The 25,007-nt window shown below is 37.8% G+C and overlaps 1 protein-coding gene and 1 long non-coding RNA gene across 2 annotated transcripts in view; one reads left to right on the top strand and one right to left on the bottom strand.

Annotated features, from left to right (window-relative positions):
- Window positions 1–7,719, top strand: part of LOC135217335 (uncharacterized) — a 112,904-nt gene extending 105,185 nt beyond the window's left edge. The window contains exon 3 of the long non-coding RNA XR_010315104.1: window positions 7,053–7,719. This is a non-coding gene — a long non-coding RNA (uncharacterized LOC135217335). The remainder of the gene's footprint in view (window positions 1–7,052) is intronic.
- The window catches only part of LOC135217334 (diuretic hormone receptor-like), a 207,211-nt gene that overhangs the window by 114,387 nt on the left and 67,817 nt on the right, over window positions 1–25,007 (bottom strand). The gene's annotated exons all lie outside the window — the stretch shown is intronic.

Below are 25,007 nucleotides of genomic sequence, written 5' to 3'. Positions count from 1 at the left end.
GGGAGCTTCGAAGTCATAAACGTCAAGTGAGTATGGAAAGCACACTTGAGTTTAATCCCCAATATAGGTCAGCCAGCCTTCGGGAATAATGGAGCCAGCAAAGGGTAGACAGAATGTAATAACAGCGATACATTTCTAGAAGAAATGAAAGACCCATCCACGAGGAACACTCGTGGCACTGAGGAGCTACTCATTCTAGAAAACTGACGCATGGCAAGCGTGGACGTCTCTGGCTGACCGAATGTGGGGGGCTGACAGAAGGCCGTCCAGAAATATCCCCAGATGATGATGATGATGGTGATGAAAATAAAGGAGAATGAATTCTTGGCGAAATAAAACCTAGAAAATGTTGTCACAAATGCTTATCTCCGTGTGTCGTGGTGCATGATGAAGTTGACTTACCGAAGGCATCCAAGAACATGGATGAATGATGCGTGGGGAACTCGGCCATCGCTCCATATTAAAGATCCCGCAAACAACGAAATCTTTGAGAAGAGAGAGAGAGAGAGAGAGAGAGAGAGAGAGAGAGAGAGAGAGAGAGAGAAGAAGTGTTTTAACAACCCTCATGATAACATCAAGATTCATAACAGACAATATGACAAATTTTTAAAACAATTTGTATTTTTCATAACTAACAAACCTGAGGTCTTAACAATAGGATATTTTACCAGCTGCTCTTTGAAAACATTCTATTGTTAAGACCGAAGGTTTGTTCCGCATGTGAACAACTCAATTTTGACGTATCCGGAATAGAGGAAGGCACATTAGCAAATTTTCGTTTCATGCATTCGAGTATTTTCATTCTCTGAAAGACAAGAACCTATTATTAATGGAATTCTCTGATCTTCGAGATGTATTAAGGTTTTAGGAACCATTTTAAGGCATAGGGAAAACCCACCTCTCCATAGCCTCATTTTCTCTTGCTCTTTCTAAACGGTTTTACAAACAATTTTGCGTTGTCATGATTAGCGAATCAAGATGAATTTAACCCAGGTGCGTGGGGCACCCAGGTTAGGTAAGGAAGCGTACTATTCATCTTGCATTTTCCTGAAAGTTGCCCGCATAACAAAGTAACAAAAAAAATCAACGATATCTGAAGGCAGGACAACGCAAACATGAATATCACATGATGTCAGAACCTGACTTTGTTATTTATTGCTTTATGTGAGGTATTTTCCTCAGCAGAGGTTTACGAGATGGCTATATCCCAAAATACTTGACGATCAAACCGAGGCGCTGATGACCCCAGTCTTTGTAACGCCAGAGCACATAAACACATCACTCAGATTCGAAACTGATTTATTTTTCGGCTGCTTGGACCAGTGGCCGTGAACGTAGGTTTGGGCCGCCATGTCTGAAATTGATATCATCTTTCTCTGAAGCAAAGATAAGTACGATTAGTTCGATTCACTTTGGCATTTGTTCCCCCCACCCCACCCCCCTTCGCTCTCTCTCTCTCTTCTCTCTCTCTCTCGTATACAAATCACATGCATTCTCTTGCTTTGATCGGTCTTGATTATTGATCAGTGGACAGGTTACAGGCACTTGCATCAGTATTCGGTTACAAGCACACTACATTTTGCGAAACTTGGCAGCGCTCCACATACTCAGAATAGAAAAAAACACTTCTAAGGAAACGATACCTCATATCCAAACATGAGGTAACCTCCCTCCATTCCCACGCATTCCCAACCCCCAACCAAAAAAAAAAAGTTAACTTACCCTTATTCATCCAAATATTTATGCCGTGATATTTTTGACGGACGAGAATTCTGTCTTTTGGCAGATCAGGATCCACTTAGTGGGTCCTGAGGCTGACCAACTTGTTTTCTCTGATTTTTGGCGCAAATGTAGAGCTGAGATTAACTTTTACACCTGAGAATGGGTTGCTCACAACTGCGAGAATTTACGTATGTATATTTATATATATATATATATATATAATATATATATATATATATATATATATATTATATATATATATATATATATGTATCATATCACATTTCCGTGATTCATATACATATATCGAGCTACAATGTCCTTTAATATCTAATTCGCTCTACCTCGGAATTAATATATTTTCATATATGCTTAACCGAAGGGGAATTTTTTCTCGATAATGGACTTGCCTGACTCGGGCGCGAACCCATGGAGCCTTTCAAATCCAGGAACGTCAGTGAAGCTTTTACCTACCACACCACTGACGTTTCTGGATTTGAAAAGGCTCATGGGTTCGCGCCTGGGTCCAGGTAAGTCCATTATCGAGAAAAAAAATTCCCCTTCGGTTAAGCATATATGAAAATATATAATTCCGAGGTAGAGCGAATTATAAATTAAAGGACATTGTAGCTCGAGATATATAATATATATAATATATATATAATATCCCTATATATAATAATATAATATATATATATATATTATAATCTTATATATATATATATATATATATACTAATTATATGCATATATATATATATAATACGGTATACTTATATACAGAAATATAGTATAAACAGGGGCACAGCCGAGCTTTCGGGAATGTAATACTTTTCCCATCATCAGGGTCACTTATTTATTTGTCATCCTGTAGATAAAATAAGAAATAATAATGTCTGCAATGTTCCACCCAACCACGTTTCTGGCTATCCTGTGCCTACATATATATATATATATATATATATATATATATATATATATATATATATAGATATATATATATATAAATATAGAATATATTCATATATATAATATATATATACATATTTATATCAAATATACAATATATATATATATATATATATATATATATATATATATATATATTATATATATATATATAAGGTATTTCATCTTTTTCGGTCAGGCAGTTAGGTGACCTGTAGGCTAGTCTTCGATGTTATTAACATCACCCACAAAGAGCAAAAGTTCCCCCTATAGTCCTTCGCTCTTGAATACAAAAGTTGACGGATTATTTGTTTTAGGGAAGAAGTTTCTTCACAATCAAACAAGGAAGAGATAGAAGGAACCGTAACTTATCGGTGATGATAATTAAACGGGGAGGACACGCGTCGCTGTCAAACGGCAATTGCCGATATGAACATCCCGTTTGGCTTCGAAAGAGTTCGAATAAACCATCGCACAGTAACTATAGGATATTTTAATATAGTCTTGGTTCGACGTCGGTGAGCAGAGTCTTTGCGACGCCGATTTATCGACCTGTCAATCCATCATTGTTCTTGAAAAAACGCTTTCCTCTTGCATGCATGCATTCTGGGACCTTACTGCCACACTGAATGACGTAGCTGGACGTAGCTGTCAAGCAGTGAAAAGTGTAGTTTTTTTTTTTTTCTCTCTTTTTAGTTTCCCTTCGTTTGTGGTGGGTAATTCCGTTTTTCTGTTCTCCATTCTACTCTTAACTCTCCCTCTGTCTGCCGAATTACCTACAAGACATTATTATTTATGCTGTCTAAGACTGATGGCGTTTATGCAGGCAGATTTTGTAATAAGTTATCTCATATTCCAAGACTGTATCCATCCTCTCTCTCTCTCTCTCTCTCTCTCTCTCTCTCTCCTCTCTCTCTCTCTCTCTGTGCATTGTCTCATGAAATAAAGATGCAATGCAGGACCACAAGGGATCCATATCTACATTCGACTACTGTGACATGTGTTTAATAGGAGTTAAAATCTTTACGAATGTTCACACTTTTATAAATGCAATATACTGATGTTTCTAACTACACTAGATAAATATTTACAGTAAGTTTTTTTATCGGTCATCCTATTCGACTTGGGTTTTTTATAGTGTGGGGTTTCAGGTTGCATCCTGCCTCCTTAGGAGCTCAACACTTTTCTCACTATGGGCGCACTCTTCTGCATAAGTCCTGGAGCTACTTCTGCATCTAGTTTCTGAGGTTCCTTTTCAGGGATATTGGGATCATGCATAGTGTTCCTGTGATTATGGGTACATTTTCCACTGGCATATCCCATATCCTTCTCATTTCTATTTCAGGTCTTGGTACTTTTTTCCTCTTTCTTTCTCCTCTACTCTTGTGTCCCATGGTATTGCGACATCACCGAGTGATAATTTCTTCTTGATTTTGTCAATCAACTTCACGTCTGGTCTATTGGCACATATCACCCTACATGTTGTGATACCATAGTCCCAGAGGTTCTTTGCCTGATCGTTTTCCATCACTCCCTCATGTTGGTGTTCGTACCACTCATTACAGCAATCTAGCTGCTTCATCTTGCACAGACTCCAGTGGAGGGCTTTTGCTACTGAATCATGCCTCTTTTTGTAGTGGTTCTGTGCAAGAGCCGAACATTCGCTTGCTATGTGGTTTATGGTCTCGTTTTTCATATTGCACTTCCTGCCATATGGGTGAGATATTATTTCCATCTATTGTTCTTTGGGCATATCTGATTCTTAGTGCCTGATCTTGTGCTGCTTTTAGCATTCCTTCCGTTTCCTTCTTGAATTCTCCCCTCTGTAGCCATTGCAATGTTTCATCGCTGGCCAGTTCTTTAGTCTGTCTCATATACTGTCGGTGCATTTGTTTGGTGTGCCCTCCCTCCATTCTGTTTCTAATTCTCTTGTCTCTCTGTTTTTATGGGTCTTCGACTACTTTTATCAGTCCTTCTTCCCATGCACTCAATAACCACTCGTCTTCACTGGTTTTCAGATATTGCTTTCGATGTTGACGCAGCCCTCCTTTGTTTCGTGTTGTATGCAGTCTGTCTGTATTTGTTCTTGGGTGCAGTGCTTTGTGTATTGTCATGTGTTTCTTACTTTTCTGGTCTATGTTGCAGAATTCCGCTTTCGTCCACTCCACTACTGTGCTGTATCTGATTACTGGTACTGCCCATGTTTTTATGGCTTTCATCATATTTCCGGCGTCGAGTTTTGACTTGAGTATCGCCTTAAGCCTGAATACATATATTCTTTTCTGATTGTGTCTTTCATCTCTTGGTATTTTATGTCCTCTACTTCTATTATTCATAGGTATTTGTATCCTGTCTCATCTCTGTCTTTGATGCTGTTCCCCCCTGCTAGTTGTATCCCTTTAGTCCGTTTTACTCTGCCTTTTTTCTTATGTTGACCAAGGCACATTTTCCCTTACTCGGGGAGTAAGCATATAAACTACTTTGTTGTTGTTGTTCTTGTTGGGGGCTAGGAAAGGTCTATGGAAGAGCCTAAAAACTTCTGAAAAAGGTGTTTCGTATTGAGTGAGAGATACAGGAGTTTTAGCAGAGGATATTTATGATTTGTTTATTAGAATGAAAAGGTAAAAAATATTGTGCATGTTAAACAGTACGGAAAAATGATCTTTGATAAGATATAGCATATTTATTTTAATTGTCATCGGTGAAAAAGGCTCCTCTATACGTTTCGTATTCCCCCAAAAAAAAAAAAAAATAAAAAAAAAAAAATAATAATAATAATAGGCATTAAACAAGCAAAAATGCAGTTAACACGCTTAAGAAGCTTTAAAAAATAGATTGTCTATATACAATAGAGACGTGTCATAGAGAAGTAGGTTTGTAGTGGTGCACCAAATTTTTTTTTGTGGTGCGTTTTTGTAAGGTAGAGTGTTAGAGTTATATGATCACTTACCTGCTTCTTCTTGATAATGCGTACTGCAGTCTGGGGTTTTACTTTGCTTGTTCTTAAGGTTAGTTCTGGATTACTCATCTTTGTAGTTTTAGTCTTAGTCTCTCAGGAGAAGCTTGAATGAGACGAACGGCAGAGTTTCTTTCTTTACTGTGCAAAGAATTAGAGTTACAAGTAAAAATATAAAACTTATAAATCTATTGTTGGACTCTGGCAATATTTCTGCTTCTGTACTCAACGACGGCTGCCAGTCCTCTCTGGCTTCTTCTGTCAATCTCAACTTGAGCCACCCTCGGTTCGGATTCGGCACCACCTCCTTAGGCGATGTAGATCTGGGTTCTCCGCCCAACTGGATTCTTGATTCGTGGAGTGGTTTCCTTATCTTTTCCCCATCCCCTTTTAGGTGGGGTTAACATGTAATTCCTCCTTTTCCAGGCGGAGTCATAATTTAACATGTTAGTACCTCCTCCGGGAGGCGGAGCTGCATTCCTGCTAGAAACTAAGTTTAGTGCGAGGTCACAGGTCAAAGATTTTATGACGGTCTTAAGATTTTAATTGCGATGGTGTTATGGTTCGACTTCCTGTGACTAAGGTTTTGTTGATCAAATTCTGGCTCACACACCAAACTCAATTCCCTCTCTCTCTCTCATCCTCTTTCTCATTATTTTCACTGTACTTTGAATATTCTCTCTCTCTCTGTTTTTTACGATACCCTATCTACTATTATTTCTTATAGCTATCATTACATCACTCGGTCACCTACCAAACATTGTCTTCAATGTTTAATATACGTGTATATATATATATATATATATATATATATATATATATATATATATATATATATATATGAAAAAATGGATATACTACAAAAATTATTAAAGAGTACAACAAAGTACACATAAAGGAAGGATAAGTGTAATAAGATTGTAAAAAAAATCATAGCAAATGTTAAACATTACAAATACATAAGTATATCAAATAAAAAATGCATTAAATTATAAGAATAATAAATGAATGCTAAGAATACAATATCTGAAAAAAAATTTTTTTAGAAATGATGTGGATATTAAATGTAAATTATGGATATTTTTTTTTCATTTCTGTAAGTATCCCTTGTATCTTTTGATAATCAAACGCCTCACTATGATGACAAACAACACAATAGTGACTACTATTACCAGCAGATTTACAAATGAAAGAAATGGTGGTATCTGCTTCGTATACAAGTAATAGTCATCAACCTAATTCAAGTTCTCAAGTTCCTTTAATTCTAGTTGAGACAATTTAAACTCATCTATTACAAATGTGTAATTCTTATATGGCACATGTTTATGGAAATGGTATTCAGCGAAAAGGTGTGGTTCATATTATAATTGATTTGGTATAATTAACTTACATGATGTTGCAAAAGACTTGATATTCTTAAATTTCAGTTTGGTGGTGACATTAGGACAAGTGACAACGAGGAATTAACATGTTAACTCCACCTAAAAGGGGATGGGGAAAAGATAAAGAAACACCACTCCACGAATCAAGAATCCAGTTGGGCGGAGAACCAAGATCTACACCGCCTAAGGAGGTGGTGCCGAATTTGAACCGAGGGTGGCTCAAGTTGAGATTGACAGAAGAAGCCAGAGAGGACTGGCAGCCGTCGTTGAGTACAGAAGCAGAAATATTGCCAGAGTCCAACAACAGATTTATAAGTTTTGTATTTTTGCTGTACATACTCTGATTATTCTCTCTCCTTCTCTTTCTCTTTCTCTTTAACATTATTTTCACTGTACTTTGAATATTCTATCTCTCTGTTTTTACGCTACCCTATCTACTATTATTTCTTATAGCTATCATTACAGATTTATATACAATTAATATAAATTAATAGATCAGTTAAAATAAACAAATGCGATGAAGAAAGTAATTACGTTCATAATGAGTTGTGGAGAAGAAGAAAATAAGTGTCAGTGAACACAGCAACAACAAAAAAGTTTTCAAAATGTTAAAACCACGAGACTTGCTAAGTGACAGTAATGCCAAAGAAATTGATCATCGCAGTTTGTGTTCAACTTGTCATGAATACTTCGCTGACCAACAAAGACCTTTTGGAAGTCAATCACTGAAGTAATTATATTGTCTACATATATAATATATATATATATATTATATATATATATATATATATATATATATATATATGTATATATTTCTATATATGTGTGTATATAAAATCAATTTTATCACATCACTGTGATTCATATACAAGCATTAAACTGCAAATGTCCTTCAATTTCTAATTCGCTTTACCTCGGAATTAAAATATTTTAAGTTCCTCGTTGGACGAGTGGGTTGCGTGCTCGCCTACCAATTCGGTAGTCGCAAGTCCGATTCTCCGCTCTGCCAACATGGAACCAGAGGAATGTATTTCTGGTGATAGAAATTTATTTCTCGATATAATGTGGTTCGGATCCCACAATAAGCTGCAGGTCCCGTTGCTAGGTAACCAGTTGGTTCATATCCACTTAAAAATATCTAATCCTTCGGGCCAGCCCCCCTAGGAGAGCGGTTAATCAGCTCAGTGGTCTGGTTAAACTAAGATACACTTAACGTAATATATTTTTTATATATGTTAACCGAAGGAAAAATTTTTAGTTGATAAGAATTTCGTCGGCTCATGGACTCGAACCACAGAAACCAAGAATTCAGGACGTACAGTGACACGCTTTAACCCACAGGATCACTCTGCCTCCTGATTTCTTGGTTTCTGTGGTTGGAGTCCATGAGCCGACGAATTTCGTATCAACTAAAAAAATTCCACTTCGGTTAACAAATATGAAAATATATTAATCCCGAAGTAGAGCGAATTAAATATTAAAGGACATTTGTAACTTAATGTGTATATATATATTATATATATATATATATATATATATATATATATATATATATATATGTGTGTGTGTGTGTGTGTGTGTGTGTGTGTGTGTGTATATATATATATATATATATATATATATATATATATATATATATATATATACACACACACACACACACACACACACATATATATATATATATAATATATATATGCATACATACTACATACAAAATACATACATACATACATACATACGTATATACATACATGATTAATGTACAGAAGGTACCATAAAGATAAACACATGAGCGCAGAGTTTCCTTATGGCCCTGGTAATTATTCTGTATATTTTTTATTTCGTCTTTTTCTTGATATTACGATCATGACGTATTATTAGGCTTCGGTCAAATAATAATGATGAATCATACGAAGTTTGATTACTGCTTCGTACGTGAAGGTTGTCCGATTCTAAAGCAAACACTGCGTACAGCAAGGTACCGCCTGCAGATGTACCATGCATGGCACGCTGTGGACAACACTAAAGAGTCTTTGCAGTAGCAAGCTTCATCAGATCTGTCTCTTGACTTTTCTCGCGTTCTCTGGGGACTCTTCCCACTTGGCTCTCCCCCTTCCGTCACTCTACCTCTTTCTGTGCCTGGTGCTAATTTCACTTTCTCATTTATTTAAGAATCAAATTTTAACGCGAACTCTACGAGATGTGTGAAATGTGATGCTGTGGTCTCATTAAACCACGATCTTCTAAAGAGCAGAAACAGTGCTCTTCTCTCTCTCTCTCTCTCTCTCTCTCTCTCTCTCTCTCTCTCTCTCTCTCTCTCTCTCCTTATTTATAGCCTTTGACATGAATCACAGGCCCGAGAGACTTGGTGAAAGAATCCTGAGAATTAAGAACTCCCCTTTCTCAGTAGAGGAAAGAACCCGCATAAATAATGAGGGTCTGGAGAGAGAGAGAGAGAGAGAGAGAGAGAGAGAGAGAGAGAGAGAGAGAGAGAGATGTTTCCTAGCAATCAGACGGAGTAGCTCTAAGCAGTATCTGAGGGTAGTAACAGCCGCAGGTTTAGCTCCCAGCCTCTTTCCTCATGACATTGTCCTAATGTTTATGGCAAAGGTTACGAGATTACTCGGAAATAGAATAGAAATGATAGTGTCAGAGAAAGACAGAAATAGCGAGAATGAGCGAAAGAGAGGCGTTGTGCTGAGGAATGGATTCTAAACGAGATGTTGGTAATGGAGGTTCACTTGAGTACAGTTCTTTTGTCATTACGAGGAGGATAAAAAAAAAAAAAAAATAAAAAAAAAAAAAAAAGATAGGGTGTCTAGGTTCGCGCAATGATGACAATTATTCAGAAGTATTTTGTGATATTTCTCCTTATTTTTATTTTATCCAACAATGAAAAGGGTTGACGGTAGAAAGTGGGGAAATAGTCGACCAAATTCTGACTTAAGACTTTTAATAAGGAATTAGATAGATAAACACCTCTTCGACGACATAGATTCAAAATAAAAGCTTCCTTTTTAAAAGCGAGTGAAGTATAAAACTTGCGAGTAGAGTGGGAGTCCTTCTCTGGATGTTTTTGTCCTGACACCTAATCATTTGGAGGTTCCTTTCAAGGAGAGGACCCAACGGGAAATCAACCCTTTATTCCTTCCCATTAATCTTGGGTGGTGAACAAAAGTCTTACAATAAATCACAGCATGAGCAAGACAGAGGCTTTTGAAAGTCTTTCAATGTTCTGATATACAAAGTGCCTGAACTTTAAGATTTTCCTTGACGCCAAATTCATATTCGTCACTTGGGATTTATTTTCACTTACCATTACTAATTTCATTATGCAAACTTGATATTTCTATAATTACGCCGTTCTATCCTTTCCAATACTTGTGTTATCTGTCATACATTTTCAATCAACATCCATTATCCCTTGCTGCGTTTTTCTTTTTGCATTTTACTTTTCAAGAGTTCCTCATGGTGTCTTCCCACCTGGCAGTCCAACTTTTTCAGTTTTATTTGTTCCTTCTTTTCTCTTTCAGTCAAGAACAAGTTCTTTCAGCGATCCACAGTTCTTGTTTTGTTAATAATAATTATAATAATAATAACAATAATAATAATAATAACAATAATAGGAGCACTGCAATATCCCAAGATCCCTGGAAAGGAACCTGGAAAAACTAGATGCCGAAGTAGCCATATGACTCATGCAGAAGAGTATGCTCCTAGAAACAGCACACATAGTGATAAAAGTGATGGACTCCTAAGGAGGCAGGATGCAACCCGGAACCCCACCTGATAAAAACCACCCAGTCGAAAACGATGACTGTGATAGAACGAACCCACAAAAAAAAAAAATAATAAATAAATAAATAAATAAATAAAATAATAATAAAATGCCATACATGTCTCAAAGTTTAGGAGTATGGAAATCTATATTGACATAAATGTGCATAGTATGGTGATGAATGTACACTTCATGTTGATCCTAAGAATCTGTTCCCTGTTTACCAAGTGCCCCTTCAGCTCCGGGTAACATACTCAGAATATCAGTGTGTTTTTTTATTCCCGGATGTTTCTTTATTCCCGGATGATGATGATAATAATAATAATAATCAGAAGAAGAAGAAGAAGAAGAAGAAGAAGAAGAGGAAGAAGAAGAAAATGGAAAACTAGAACGCAGTTACTGAACCATGCATGATCTTATAATCCGCGTGATATTGAAGAGAACGCAGGAAAAAGCACGAGCCTAATATTGATCAAATATAAACGAGAGAAATTCCATCCCCCTCAGTGTCAACTATTGAAAGAGCCATTCATGCATAACTATTACCAAGCTCCAAAACATGAATTAACCAAAGGAAGGACTGGCAAACTCATCCATAGGTAATGGAATCCCAGTCAAGGTTTATTTGTGAGGGTCCATCATTGAATTGGTAGAAATGCTTGAACAAATACCGAGTAGGAAGCATCTCTTAGACTAGACCGTCAATATTTCTCTCTGTAGGGGAGTAAGTGCCGTCAGTGCAATTCATGCGGTGCACTGTAGGTTCTTTGCAACTTGCCTTCGGCTCCTAGCTGCAACACCTTTCGCTCTTTTTACTGTACCTCCTTTTATATTTCTTTCTTCCGTCTTACTTTCCACCCTCTCCTAAGAGATAATTCAAAACGCAACTGTGATGATTACCTCCCGTTGCACCTTTCAAACTTTTTACTATCAATTTCCGTTTCAGAGCTAAATGACCTTATAAGTCCCAGTGCTTGGCCTTTGGCCTAAATTTTATATTCAATTCAGTTCAATTCAACATTTGCCTTCAGCTGTCGTTTAATTCCAGACTGCTGTAATTGTCCAACATAGCAAAAGAGAGAGAGAGAGAGAGAGGAGAGAGAGAGAGAGAGAGAGAGAGAGAGAGAGAGAGAAACAAAATCATCCCTTGCATTTGCCGTTTTCTGGTGTAGATGACTTCTGCGACGTTTGTTAGAAACGATTTTCTACACTGCAAAATTTCCCTTGTTCAGCCAGACTTCTCTTTAATGGGAAGTTCACATAACGATGCTGGAATGTACACGAAAGCGCTGCTTAAAAACCATTTTACTACCACATACATTATGATGCTTACTCCCGCAACCAATGATGTTTGTGCGTGTGATTGGCTATGCAAACACGAAAAGTGAACATCTCCTTCAAGCATAATTTCCAAAGGAGGAAGCCAATAGCGCAGTTAAGTATTGACGAAACCATTATCCAACCCCATTTTAGCTTGCTATGCCCAGTTTAAACCTAACACTTTTTAGACTCAGTGGGCTGGTAAGCCTTAATTTTATAATATTAATGATAATAATCTTCATTCCTACGTAAAATCATTTGGCATTACATAGATATAGTTTTTACTGCAGTTTTTTATGAGTTCGTCCAAAATTTTGCTGTCAGCTGTATAGTAAAGGTTTTCATTCATGTTGGTTCAAGAGACGCTGTCGATCGCATTTTTCCCATTAACTACCAAGCTTTGGACATCAATTCGTCTTTCAGTTTCTCTCGGGCTTCGGTTACCGAAGGCTATATATATATATATATATATATATATATATATATATATATATATATATATATATATATATATATATATATTTCCTCATAGAGGGGGCAGTGGCTCGAGAGAGTTTTTTGTTTTTCGTAAGTATTCAAGATGAGGTAGCAGCCCCGTGCTCCATTTCTTTTCTACCTGTGATACTACCACCGCAGTCAACTAAATGCCAGGTATTTAATTTACTGGACAGGTTAACCGAAATACTATGCAAATTATACCGATTATCCCCAACCAACATCCAGCCAAATATATAAATACACATATATATACATATATACATACACATATGCATACATATTCTCTGTCTCTTTTATATGTGTGTGTGTGTGTGTGTACAATCGTAGTGTTTCCAATGCCGACAAACTTCATAAAAGCAATCCATTTATGCAATTGACCCGTTCTAGGACGTAGTATTTTCAGCCGACAACTAAAATAAAACGAGTTCCTAGTTCGATACGTGTCTTCGACAGCAAGGAAACCGTCTCTTGCCCAAGGGAGCAACAGACTGGGCGCCTCGATGTGACGCACATAGGATTTGACAAGTCCGTTGTCGTTGACAGATTGACGCCTTCCCCGCCAGCAGTGCCGTCAGGGAGGGAGATAAACGTCGTGTCAGTCGATCGGGCGACGAGATTGAGATTCGTGCTTGAAGTAAAGGATGTGCCACGTGGATTAGACGGTTTGTAAGCGGTCGGGTGCTTCTCGAGTTTGATATAGATTGATGGGAACTCTTTTAGCTTGAGTGGCTCCTTGAATATCTTTTTCACCATGTGGATCTTGTAATAAGTTAATGTTTCCAATTCCGTATACTTTCTATTAAGGGAGAGAAAAGTATCTTTTAGTTTGGTTTGAAGCAGAATCTGCAACCAACAAGAAAAACACTGCGAGCAAAACCTGATAAATCATTGATGATGATATGATATTATTTATATGAACCGTCATAAATCAGTTCATGAGGTTTTTATGGAAGATGCAATGACTGTTTTTCTTATTACTGCATTTGCTAGTAGCTCGAAATATTTGTATTTTTTCTGATACATATTTTCAGTTGCAGCTGTTCAATTTTCTGCAAAATAGTATTTCGATTTTCAGGAATTTTCGTAGCAGCTGGTCTTTTAAACATTCACAGTGAACTATAACCGCTTACCGTGCTATTCACAGTAAACGACCTGTATATTAATGAACTTTTCTTATGAAAATGCAAATAGTGTTTGCCGGCCGGTACCCTATCTCAAAAAGATAAAGATAAAAAAAACATATGCTTTAGTGTATATGAGTCTTTTACAACGACGTGATTACCAAGAGGCGATCAAATGAGATCCTGGCCACGAAGTGAAGGCAAGTTGATAAGCCTTGGCTTCGCGTAGGTGGCCTTCTGTTGCCTTTCACGAAGTTCGACAGCGTTATTGATCACCCTAATAGATTCCTCGGAATAATGATGAGGAGAAAACGGATATCGTAGATCCTGACATCCCATAGACGCAAGTAGGTGTTCATTCTCGCCCGTCGGTTGATCCGAGTTCAACAGGAAGAAGTGCAGGCTGGGTCTCTGTTCCGAGATGGAATTGGCTCCAGCTCCCCATTCGTTGTTTACTTGAAGCAAACGATCTCACCATAAAACGCCTCCTCCCTGAAAGGGGATGACTTCCAACGGTGTTAACCGTTTGATTCTCAGTGGGTCATGGGGTACGGCTGCTAGCTTCATGCCCGCTTCTACCCTGGGAGTAGTGACCCACCTGAATCGAACTACCTCCTGGAATGTGAATCGGTGCTGAGGTCAGCGAAGACACTGCTTTTTGATGTCGCCGGCCTTCTTCCGGTCGAAAGTTCCAGGGGTAACACAGGTGCCACATTGGCGAATTTGTTTTCTCACGATGATTAATTTTCTTGGAAAGACCCTCCAAGGAAAAGACAATTAGCTACTGACTGGTAAACCAGTGATGCTGACCATCGGAGCATTTATTTATCAGTCAACATGGCTTCCAAATCCTAATTTTTATTTAGAGATGACGTGACAACGGCCATTTACTTTACATGCAGATACTCCTTGCAAAATATGTTAATTTCTTTGAGGCATTCTGGAAGAGTCGGTTTTAGGTCATACGCATTTCCCAATATGGTCGCCAAGTCACGTGACAATGAGGTCTATCCACATGCATCAGACTGGTAGTACAGCAGTGAAAATCAGTGGCACTCACTACCTGGACATTCCTGTCCTAGAACTGCTAACCGTTTCGGGTAAATAAAATGTAATGTTCCTAAAAACGGAGGAACTCTTAGTAAAGGGTGTGGATCTTATGGCAGCTGGTCTTTTTCCAGAGATCAGTGGCAACCATGTTTTCCGCTTCTGTGGAATCCGGAAAACAAAGAATTTCATTAGTCTGCTTGGATTTGTTGCAGAGGAAAAGAAATACTTGATAGTTAATCAGTTTAAGGATGTTTTGACACTCACTGAGGCAAATGTGAGGGGCATAGTAGTATGGAGGAATGATAAAGGCAAGGAGTGATTGTGTAGGGGGCAGCTGAATAGCGTACAATTATGAGAAGGGTAACGTTTTCAGTGTCAAGAAAGCTCAAGGTACGGGTGAGAAAGTACGATGTTTTAGTTTTAGGAATGTGTGGGGATAAGAGTGAGTGGAGCAAGAGGAAAAACTGTAAAGATGAGTGTAGTATATCACCAAGTCAATGAAAAGAATCAAAGTGAACGAAATGTTATTAAGATTGGTGATTAGGTTTGGAGATTATAAATGGTGATTTTTTTTAAGTTGATTTAAGGGCAAAGATGGAATAGCAGAGAATGAGATGACGCGTTCGGTTCGTAAGGGATTTCTGGAGTAAGTGAGAATTGAGATTCTATTGAACCTGTCAAAGGGAAGGGACTCGATTATAGGAAATAATATAGTTCCCAGAAAAGGATATTCAGAAATGTATTGTTCTTGGGAAGGAAAATATGGCGAGGAAAAGGGTTCGCTAGATAGAATAGAATATTATTACTGTGGAGATAGACCAGCAAAATAGAGATAAGTTTAGGTTGGAGGTGAATGTATGAAAAGCTGGCTGTGAATGTATTGAAGACAAGTGAGTTTCATTTGCAAGAAGTGAGGAGGTCATGGATTGTTGCAGATGGTATAGTATCAATTAGGAAAGCAATTAAGGAAGGCTAAAACTAGATAAATAATATAAAAGAGTTAGCAACAGCTGAAATTTGAGAGTAAATGTGAGGAAGAGAAGGCTATGAGGATGAAAGGAAACATGAAAATATAGCAATAAATATTGCTAATTTGGATGGTGAAAAAGGGTAGTGTTTATTTGTGTTAGTTTTCAGAGGTAAATATCACAGATAGTGAATGGTAGTGTGGGATGAAATGAGTCACAAAATAGGAGAAGAATGGTATTGTGGAGTGTTGTGAGTTTGCAAAAGGTGGAAGAGTGAAATGGAGTCATCTTGTGGGGCCAAGCTGTTGAATGTGGAGAGAATGGAAGGCGATAGGGCGGCAAAAAGAACTGTAACTGCAGGAGGGAAAAAAAGACTTCTTGTGTCACTTTTTTTTTTCTTCAAAGGTGAGTGTGATGTTTTGTGTAAGGGGGATGGCGCGCTGCTGATGAGCCTTCAGTGTAGATACTGTAAGCAACCAATGTTGTATCTGTCTTTTAAAATGGGGTTTCATCCACTGTTCAGGAAATGAATTATGGATGTGACAAAGAAATGTTATTTAGCTCTCAGGAGCCTGTTGTTGTGTGTGTATGTATGTACATGTATGTGTTTATATGTATATATACCTGAATTATATAACATATATTTTACATACATACATATATATGGGCATACACGCTCACAATCCATAAAAGTGTACAGGAGTATCTGCATTGATTGAAATTATAAGGTAAGCTGAAATAGCAATTTTTGTGAAAAAATTGGACCTTCGGTTACATAATGTATTTGTAATACCATGATGTCCGTTCAACTTGTCGATTTCCTCACTCATTGTGAATATCTTTATCTCTGCAAATCTTGAATTCATTTTGAATAGAGTGGAAAAGTCTTTCCTTATATGACAGAGCGTCTTTTCACAAAGAATTGTCGTCGACCACAAAGGCAGAATCTTTTCTCCTCGTCAGGGATCTTGTTTTCGATGCTCATTGGCTTCCTTTCCAATGCTTTTGCGTCTTGTTGTGAGCGGAATTCCTTAAATAAATTGTAATTGATTTTCACGGAAATCTCACCTACAAGGTTAAATGCTTCTAATGGACAACAGGTGATCAGATTTTATTTTCAGAGAAATTAGAATGTCACTTTTGGGGAGATGGGACATTTTTTTAAATGTTCCAGGCTTAAGGAACTGAGGTCATCCTCGCCTTACAGTTGATTTTGGTGAACAAACTAAATAATTATTTCTGCAAAGGAAAACTTGCTCTATTACTCCTCTTAACCTTGAAGAGTTCATTATGAATATTACAATTACACACGTATCTGGTAAAAATACTGACCAGTAGACATATTCTATATATATATATATATATATATATATATATATATATATATATATATATATATATATATATATATCAGCCTAATAAGCCACAAAAACAATTGCCCACGTGGTATCCTAACTCTAATAAATGTATCTGATTTCAACAGGTATAAAACGGCAAAAGACTTTTGTCCTTCTCGTGGTCAGGTCGGTAACATGACCCAGATCAGATGCTCTAATTGCTGGTTCAAATCTGGCTACAAGCGTTAGAATATACTACATATTCCTGCATTGGAGCTAAGGCTTTGTAGTGATAAGCGTGCCCAACAAGTGTGAAGAATTCGATAAATTAATAGGACATAGCAGTTATTACAATCGCCTACGTATCTGGTAACAAGCGACCCCTAGATTCTATACGTAAGGTTTCGTTTGGATGACAAAAACTAACCTTTCTTTGTGTTCTAAAGGATTTCACGTTGGTAGAGGTATTCGCTCTGTGAGTGAGTTGTCTATTAGCTCGGCCTTGTATTTGGTTCTTAACAGGATTGTCCAGTTCATTCCATGTATACATGATATTCGGTGTATTCTTGCATCCCTCCCTTTTTCGAGTAAGAATCTAACGAGTGTCTTCAGGAAGTGTAGTACCGTGTCAAAGATCGGTTTTGGCCAAAATAAATGTTTTCGATTGTGATAAATATACGACCGCTAACAAGAAACTTCTCGTTACAGAGGTCTGCGCTTGCTCTTGGGAAAGCGCTAACGATTTGTCGTTTTTATTTTATTTATTCGGTATTTACTTACCCAATGATCTCTTGCTGAAAAAAATTAATTTAAAATATTTATATATATATATATATATATATATATATATATATATATATATATTTGTATATATGTATATGTATATATATATATAGATATATATATATATATATATATATATATATATATATTATATATATATATATATTTTTTTTTTTTTATTTTTTTTTTTTTTTTTTTTTTTTTTTTTTTGCTCTTCAGCCTGCAGACAAGGTTTGATCTTATCTTGTTTCTTCAAATATGTTGAAGGAGACATTGCTGAAGCAAAACGGATGAATGGATAGCACGATGTTTAATAGTTTAGTAATATGTTTAGGTAGATGCTCATTGATTAGCAAGCACATTTCTGATCATAACGACCTAGCTTTGAGTCATTGCGTAGTAGATGTCAAATCTCTGCGTATCAGCAGTGAGAGGCAGCGACCTAGACATTCCTGCCTTTCATCATTTCGGTTCTTCTCTTTCGTCGTCCGGTGCGGTAACCATCTTCCAAGATCCTCATGGTTTCCGAATACGAGAGTAGGTCGGAGAGGTATACTATATTCAGGCCATCGAAACAGCGAAGGCCTGTAGCAAGAATGTGCATTGTATCATGATCACCGCGCCATGGTGAATGACGATGAGCCGGGTTCCTATCGCTTCTATATGTCATTCCAAAATCATATCCAGACATTTCGGGATAAGGAGTGCCATCGGAACCGCACTGCATGACAGACAACAAGTGGGTGGAGGGAGGGGGGGGGGGGTGGAGGAGGCAACAGCGCTCGGCAACCCGTTGTGGCCTTCCAGTCTGGACGTTGCATTGGTGCTTGGCCGAGCTGGAACTCCTTGCCGGCTGGCACAAGGCCAGCTCGGCATAAGAACAACGAGCGAAAAATGTTGGAGGAAAGCAGGGGTTATTGGGTTGGATATTGCAAAGGTCGGTGAAGGAACACTGTAGAAATCACTACCCACTATTGCTTGGGAGGACTGGAATCTGTACCTGAACAAATCTACTCGAAAATTTGCAGTGTTTCCGCACCGACTGTTTTTAAAGCGTCTAGTCTGCTTGCAGTATCAGTCACCAAAAGAAATTGAACGTTATTTTGTTTATATTTAATAAAATATCCTTTTTTTCGTCGTTCTGTTTGCTCATTCTCCACATTCTACAACGACTTTCGAGGTAGTTTAGAAATTTCCGACTAAAAAGTGAGTTTTGAAAATATTTTCTACTTTTCATATAAAAAAGTACAAACGATGAAACCTATAAATAAGTTACGTCATGTACAGTTTTTTTTTTTATTGAAACATTTCATTAAATATTTATGACTATTGCACTAAGGTTATTACGCATTATTTATTACGAAACATTGGAGTGAATAATGAACATCAATCAACGAGACAGTATCTCAAGATATGAGAATTCTCTCTCTCTCTCTCTCTCTCTCTCTCTCTCTCTCTCTCTCTCTCTCTCTCTCTTCTTTTTACGTTATAACGTTTGATATAGAGCAGGACAGCACATTCTTCTCCCGTAATTAAGGGAAAGAAACGAGAAAATGTTCGTAAATTACATTTTACGTCCCATTGCCGTCCCCCATCGATCAAGACGTTCTGGAGAGAGTCACTCAAGCGGAAACATAGTTCTCCTCTATATCCATCTATCTGTCTGTCTATTTACACAGACACTCCCCAACATATATACATACATGCATATATATACATTATATATGTATACATACGTACATACAAATAGTATATATATATATATATAATATATATATATATATATATTATATATATATATTATCAATATATATATAATGTATTTACATATAGATTTATATGTGTGTTTTAGCATGTATATTGTATAATGGTTAGTATTCGCTTAACAAGGAAGTACTACGTGCTGAGTTTGGTAGCTTTTATCTTTGAGAGCGCCTTAATGGCGTGATTGGTATGGTCTTGACCTGCCACCTCGGTGGCCGCAAGTTCGATTCTCGGGCATTCCATTGAGGTGTTAAAGATGTGTATATCTGGTGATAGAAATTCACTCTCGACGTGGTTCGGAAGTCACGTAAAGCCGTTGGTCTCGTTGCTGAATAACAGATGAGAAAATTTTTTTTTTTTTTTACCAAAATAAATACACGTCATTAAGCTGGCTGTGTAGAATATCTCTAGTCGGGCTGAACTACGGAACCAACGCCAGTGTTTCACGAATCGAATGATTTATTTTGTGCTCTTTGCTTGTAAAATGATCTTCGTGGCCCGTGTTGGTCGTAAATTAATTCGGGTTATTTATGTCGATATTTACCTGCTTTACGGTGATCTCTCTTATAACTCGCAAGTCTTTTCCTCCGTTTGTAAGCCCCGTCCTTTTTCCTTCTCTTTTCCTCAGGCCCCGGGCTAGAACATGGGTATGGGATTGCTTGTCTCACTGTCCTTCGCCCTGAGTAGAATATTGATTTAGCATGTTTCAATGTCTATAGACCTCGTATCTTTATCGTCTGTAGATCCCGAATGACGAGCCCGGGTGACGACCGGACTTCAGAGGGTCCGCTGTCTCTTCTGGGCTGACTTGCGTCTAGTAGGTGGGTTTTTGTGTCCCTTGTATTTGCAGTCTGGTTTTCATAGATGTATGAACATGTCGACGGTTGTACTTGCGTATGTTCTTGCTGCATGAGGACACAAATTGGGTTTAGGTTGAGGCGTTAGTTATGGACGGTATGGGCTAGTCTGCCTTGTTTGATTTTCGGATAATCACAAACATTGTGATTGTATTCGGTATTTGTTATGTACTCCTTAACCAGGTAGCGTTTTAATCATAAAGTATTAATCCTACCCGCATTAAAAATCAAAACAAGTCAACGTGTTTTGTCGTTAAGGTGATCAAGATTATTCGGATGGAAAATACTTACCAATCTCAGAAGGTATATTGACGCACAGCAAGTTTCCATTTTTAAAGGTTGTGTGGTCGTTGGCCTGTCATTTTAACCTTGTATCTAACAAAACTCTTGAATGGAAACCTTTTCATTGGAACTCGTAGACTCTCAGAAAGATCTGGCCTCGTGATACCCCACATAGAGACATTTCTGTGTTGCGGTACTATCTAAGTTCCAGTCTTTATAAGGCCTAAAAGTAAATGCATATATTGAATTAGGTCAGTGTTATCTGTGACGAGGGTTCTTCATCTATAAATGGCTCGATAGGCCAGCTCTCCCATTGCGTAGGTACTACATGTTAGTGAGTCAACCTGATTTGTTACTCTGTTGGCAACTATGGAAGAACCATCCCAACGTGTCTTCTTATATGTATTCACCTTGACAGTTCATGGTATGGTTTTCTCCCATGTCTTGCCTGAAGGCTATAGGCCTCCCCGCCAAACCATGACCACCTCCCCCCCCCCGCCCTCTCCCTCCCGCCACCTTAATTAATAGCGGTCTCAGTTCACAGGTTCTCTTCTTTAGGTCTTGGGGAAAGGGAAGGAACGGCATGAACACGTTGTTTTCGGAAATCAACACTGGCTTTGTTGACCTATAGGCAGCGAATTATGTACTACCTACTTGTGGGTCGCAACTGCTGTTAGAGAGAGAGAGAGAGAGAGAGAGAGAGAGAGAGAGAGAGAAAGTATAACAGTCGTGAGTGTTTTACACTCGCTGGAATAATAAAAAGAAATGAAAAAGAAGCATTTACGAGATAACCCGCCCTCTATGTGTTATAACCATTCGTCAGACTATTCTCTTTCTTCTCTCTATCTCTCTCTCGTCTCTCTCTCTCTCTCTCTCTGTATATATATTATTATATATATATATATATTATTATATAAATATGATATATATATATATACCTTATATATGTATATATATTACTAAGGAGCACATAAAACCTTTATATTAGGTACACACGTGCGAACCGAACCTTGTATTGTAACCGATTCTTGTAACAAAAACGCAAGTGTGGACGGTTCCTCGAACCCGAACCCCGAACCCGCGAGGTTCGAGGCTCGGTTCGCCCTCCGTCCCGCCAATTGTCGGTTTTTTGGGCCCCGCATCAAAGGGAGGTCTCTTTGAACGTTACGCCATGTGTGGACGGGGCCTGTATTACACGCGTAACAACAGAGGTTGCTGAACTTGTAACACCGACTATGAACAAGACCGTCCATAGTAGAGTCCCTTGTTTTGGTCAGTCAGTACGTATATGTCTACCATGGCTGATTGGCTGATTGAAGTGACGAAGAGGTCCTTCAATTTATTAGCTATTACGAAGAACAGACTTCTTGGAATCTCAAGTCAGCGAGTAATTCCCGTCCACTATTTTCTTTTTACCCATTCTAGTATATAACCTTGATTGCCACCATCTTCTTTTATTTCGCTTCATCTTCGTTAAATAATGTGTATAAATGTACGCGGCAGCTGCTACTTGCATGGTGGCCATCGTCGGTAAACAACCCGGACAGAGACAGACTGGTGATCGCAGTGGATTGAAATGTAGTTACGTGCTTAACGTGGTTAGGGTTCGTCCTCTACATTTTGACACCTTGTAACCGTATATGCGTAACTCAGTTACGCATACAAGGTCGGCTCTCACGTGTGTACCCGCCTTAATATATATATATATATATATATATATATATATATATATATTATATATATATATATATATATATAGATATATATATATATATATATATACATACATACATACATATATATATATACACATATATATATACATATATATTTATATATATAATTGCATTTCGGTTTATTTTAAAATACTTAGCTTGGTTTTTACATCTAAGAGAATATAAAAGTTCCACGTGTTCCTCATTAATATATATATATATATATATATATAATATATATATATATATATATATATTATATATATATATTTATAGATATATATATATTATATATATATATATATATATATATATATATTATATATACAGATATATATAGTGAGAGAGAGATATAGGTATGAATTTACTTGCATTCTGCGTTATTTTAAAATACTTAGGTTGGTTATGACACCTAAAAGAATATAATCGTTAAAATACCTGGCAACAACTGGCAAAATCTTCATAAAATCTCTGTGCATTAATGAAAGCAGGTGGCACCTTGACAGTATTCTCAGAGAGAGAGAGAGAGAGAGAGAGAGAGAGAGAGAGAGAGAGAGAATTCAAGACGAGCACATCTCCGTCCAGACGAAATCGATGCCAATGTAGCTTTGTGCGACGGACGCCAACCAGGGCTAGAGAGAATTCGCAGCAAGTGTCTTCCACAAATTCCTTGCACTGCCTTGCCTCTTTTTTCTTCCTTTGAACATCTTCGCTTCCTCTTCCTTTTTCTGCCTCTTAATCTCCATCCTCCTCCTCCTCCATGTGCTGGGAGCCAAGTCCAGTGCCATTTAGATCTCCGGCTTTGTGTTTTATCTTGCGACCGATTGGACTTGAAACTGTCCTGGAACGACTAGAGGCACCCGGCTACTCGGGTCTTATTCATTTCCATTTATGTTTTAGAATAACCAAGAGTTCCTTCCTGTCAGGATCTGTCCCGTGAGTTTGATTTCCCCTTCGTTCTGCTGCTCTTCAGGAAACTGATAGATGGCCCATCCCGTTTCCATCTCTGAGACCGAGCACTGGCCTTTGGCAACAACGCGTAACTAGGCCTATTAAAAAAAAGGCCTATTCATACTTTGCCAGCTGACTCGTGGATGAAATCCCTGTGCCGAAAACTACCTCACCATTAGCTACTTCATACAGTTCCTTGAGATTCACCTCAGCATCTCGTTCAAACCCCCACCCCCCCGCATCGCCTTTCACTCTTTTGTTTCCGTACGTCGGGGCCCCACACTTCGACTCCAACTATCCATTCCTTCCTGGGTGTTCCCCTGCGCCTCCCTTGCAATACTTCACAACTACAGTCTTTTTCTACCAAACTATCCGCATATTTTGAACTACGTGGAATCTACAATAATGTACATCTTATATTGTATCAGTATGATTGTTACTAAAGAAAGGATGATCAGTCATAAGTGGTCACGCAAGGTAGAGAGTTAACTAAGTAAATGATTGGTAGTTGAACTTTCCTTTGAAATGGTAAATATTTCCTGCCTCTATCAGCGTTTAGAGCTCACTGAGTTGACCACTCGGAGGAGGCAGATGCTTATTTGAGGGTATTCTTATGTGAAGAGTTTCCACTCTTGCATTGATAACTATTTCTGCGGAACTTGTGTTAACAACGAATTTTTGGTTTTATTGTGCAGACTGAATCAGATTGTTTGTTTGTGGAACGAGTTCGGAAAGTGGATTAGCAAAAGAACAAATAAAAATGCCCCTCTTCGCCGTAATCGAGTTTTCTATACAGCATATAGTGCTGTATGGCACTTTTTTTGCCACGGCCCATGAAACATTCAGCCGCGGCCTATAAAACTTTCACCCACGACCCGGTGTTGGCTTGTGTTGTTGGCACCTATAGCGGTGCGAGTTTTGATCATGGTTGGTTGAATTCAACCTTAAATAAAATAAAAACTACTGAGGCTAAAGGCCTCCAATTAGGTACGTCTGATGATTGGAGGGCGGATGATCAACATACCAATTTGTAGCCCTCTAGCCTCAGTAGCTTTTAAGTTCTGAGGGCGGACAGAAAAAGTGCCGACGGACAGACAAATAACCATTTCAATTGTTTTCTTTTACAGAAAACTAATAACAGAACTTTGAATTGTTATTGCAGCGAGAGAGAGAGAGAGAGAGAGAGAGAGAGAGAGAGAGATTGCGAATTCCATTAGTATTTATGCCAATAGAAGGAAAAGGTCATCCACTGATGCCCGGTTCTCTGACTTCAAATAATGGATCGTATTATATGTTTTGCTTTGTCTTTTCTTGTGGCAATCTCAGTCAAGGGAAATATTATTCTGCTTTCTTTCACTTGTACAGTTAGACTGTTGTGGGGAGGGATTATTTTACCTACTTATTAATTTATTGGGTTATTTTTTCTTTTTCATAAGCGAGATTTCTTCTTTCTGTCTTTTCCTTTGCCTTCTCTTACTTTCTAATGAGCACCATATTCTTTGAAACCATGAACTTCAAGTCATTGGTCCTTATGGGTTTGTTCCATATGAATAGGGTCCATCTTCTGAATAAT

Source organism: Macrobrachium nipponense, chromosome 7 (genome assembly GCF_015104395.2).
Source record: "Macrobrachium nipponense isolate FS-2020 chromosome 7, ASM1510439v2, whole genome shotgun sequence".
NCBI lineage: Eukaryota > Metazoa > Arthropoda > Malacostraca > Decapoda > Palaemonidae > Macrobrachium > Macrobrachium nipponense.
This window is presented reverse-complemented; position numbering and strand designations above follow the sequence as displayed.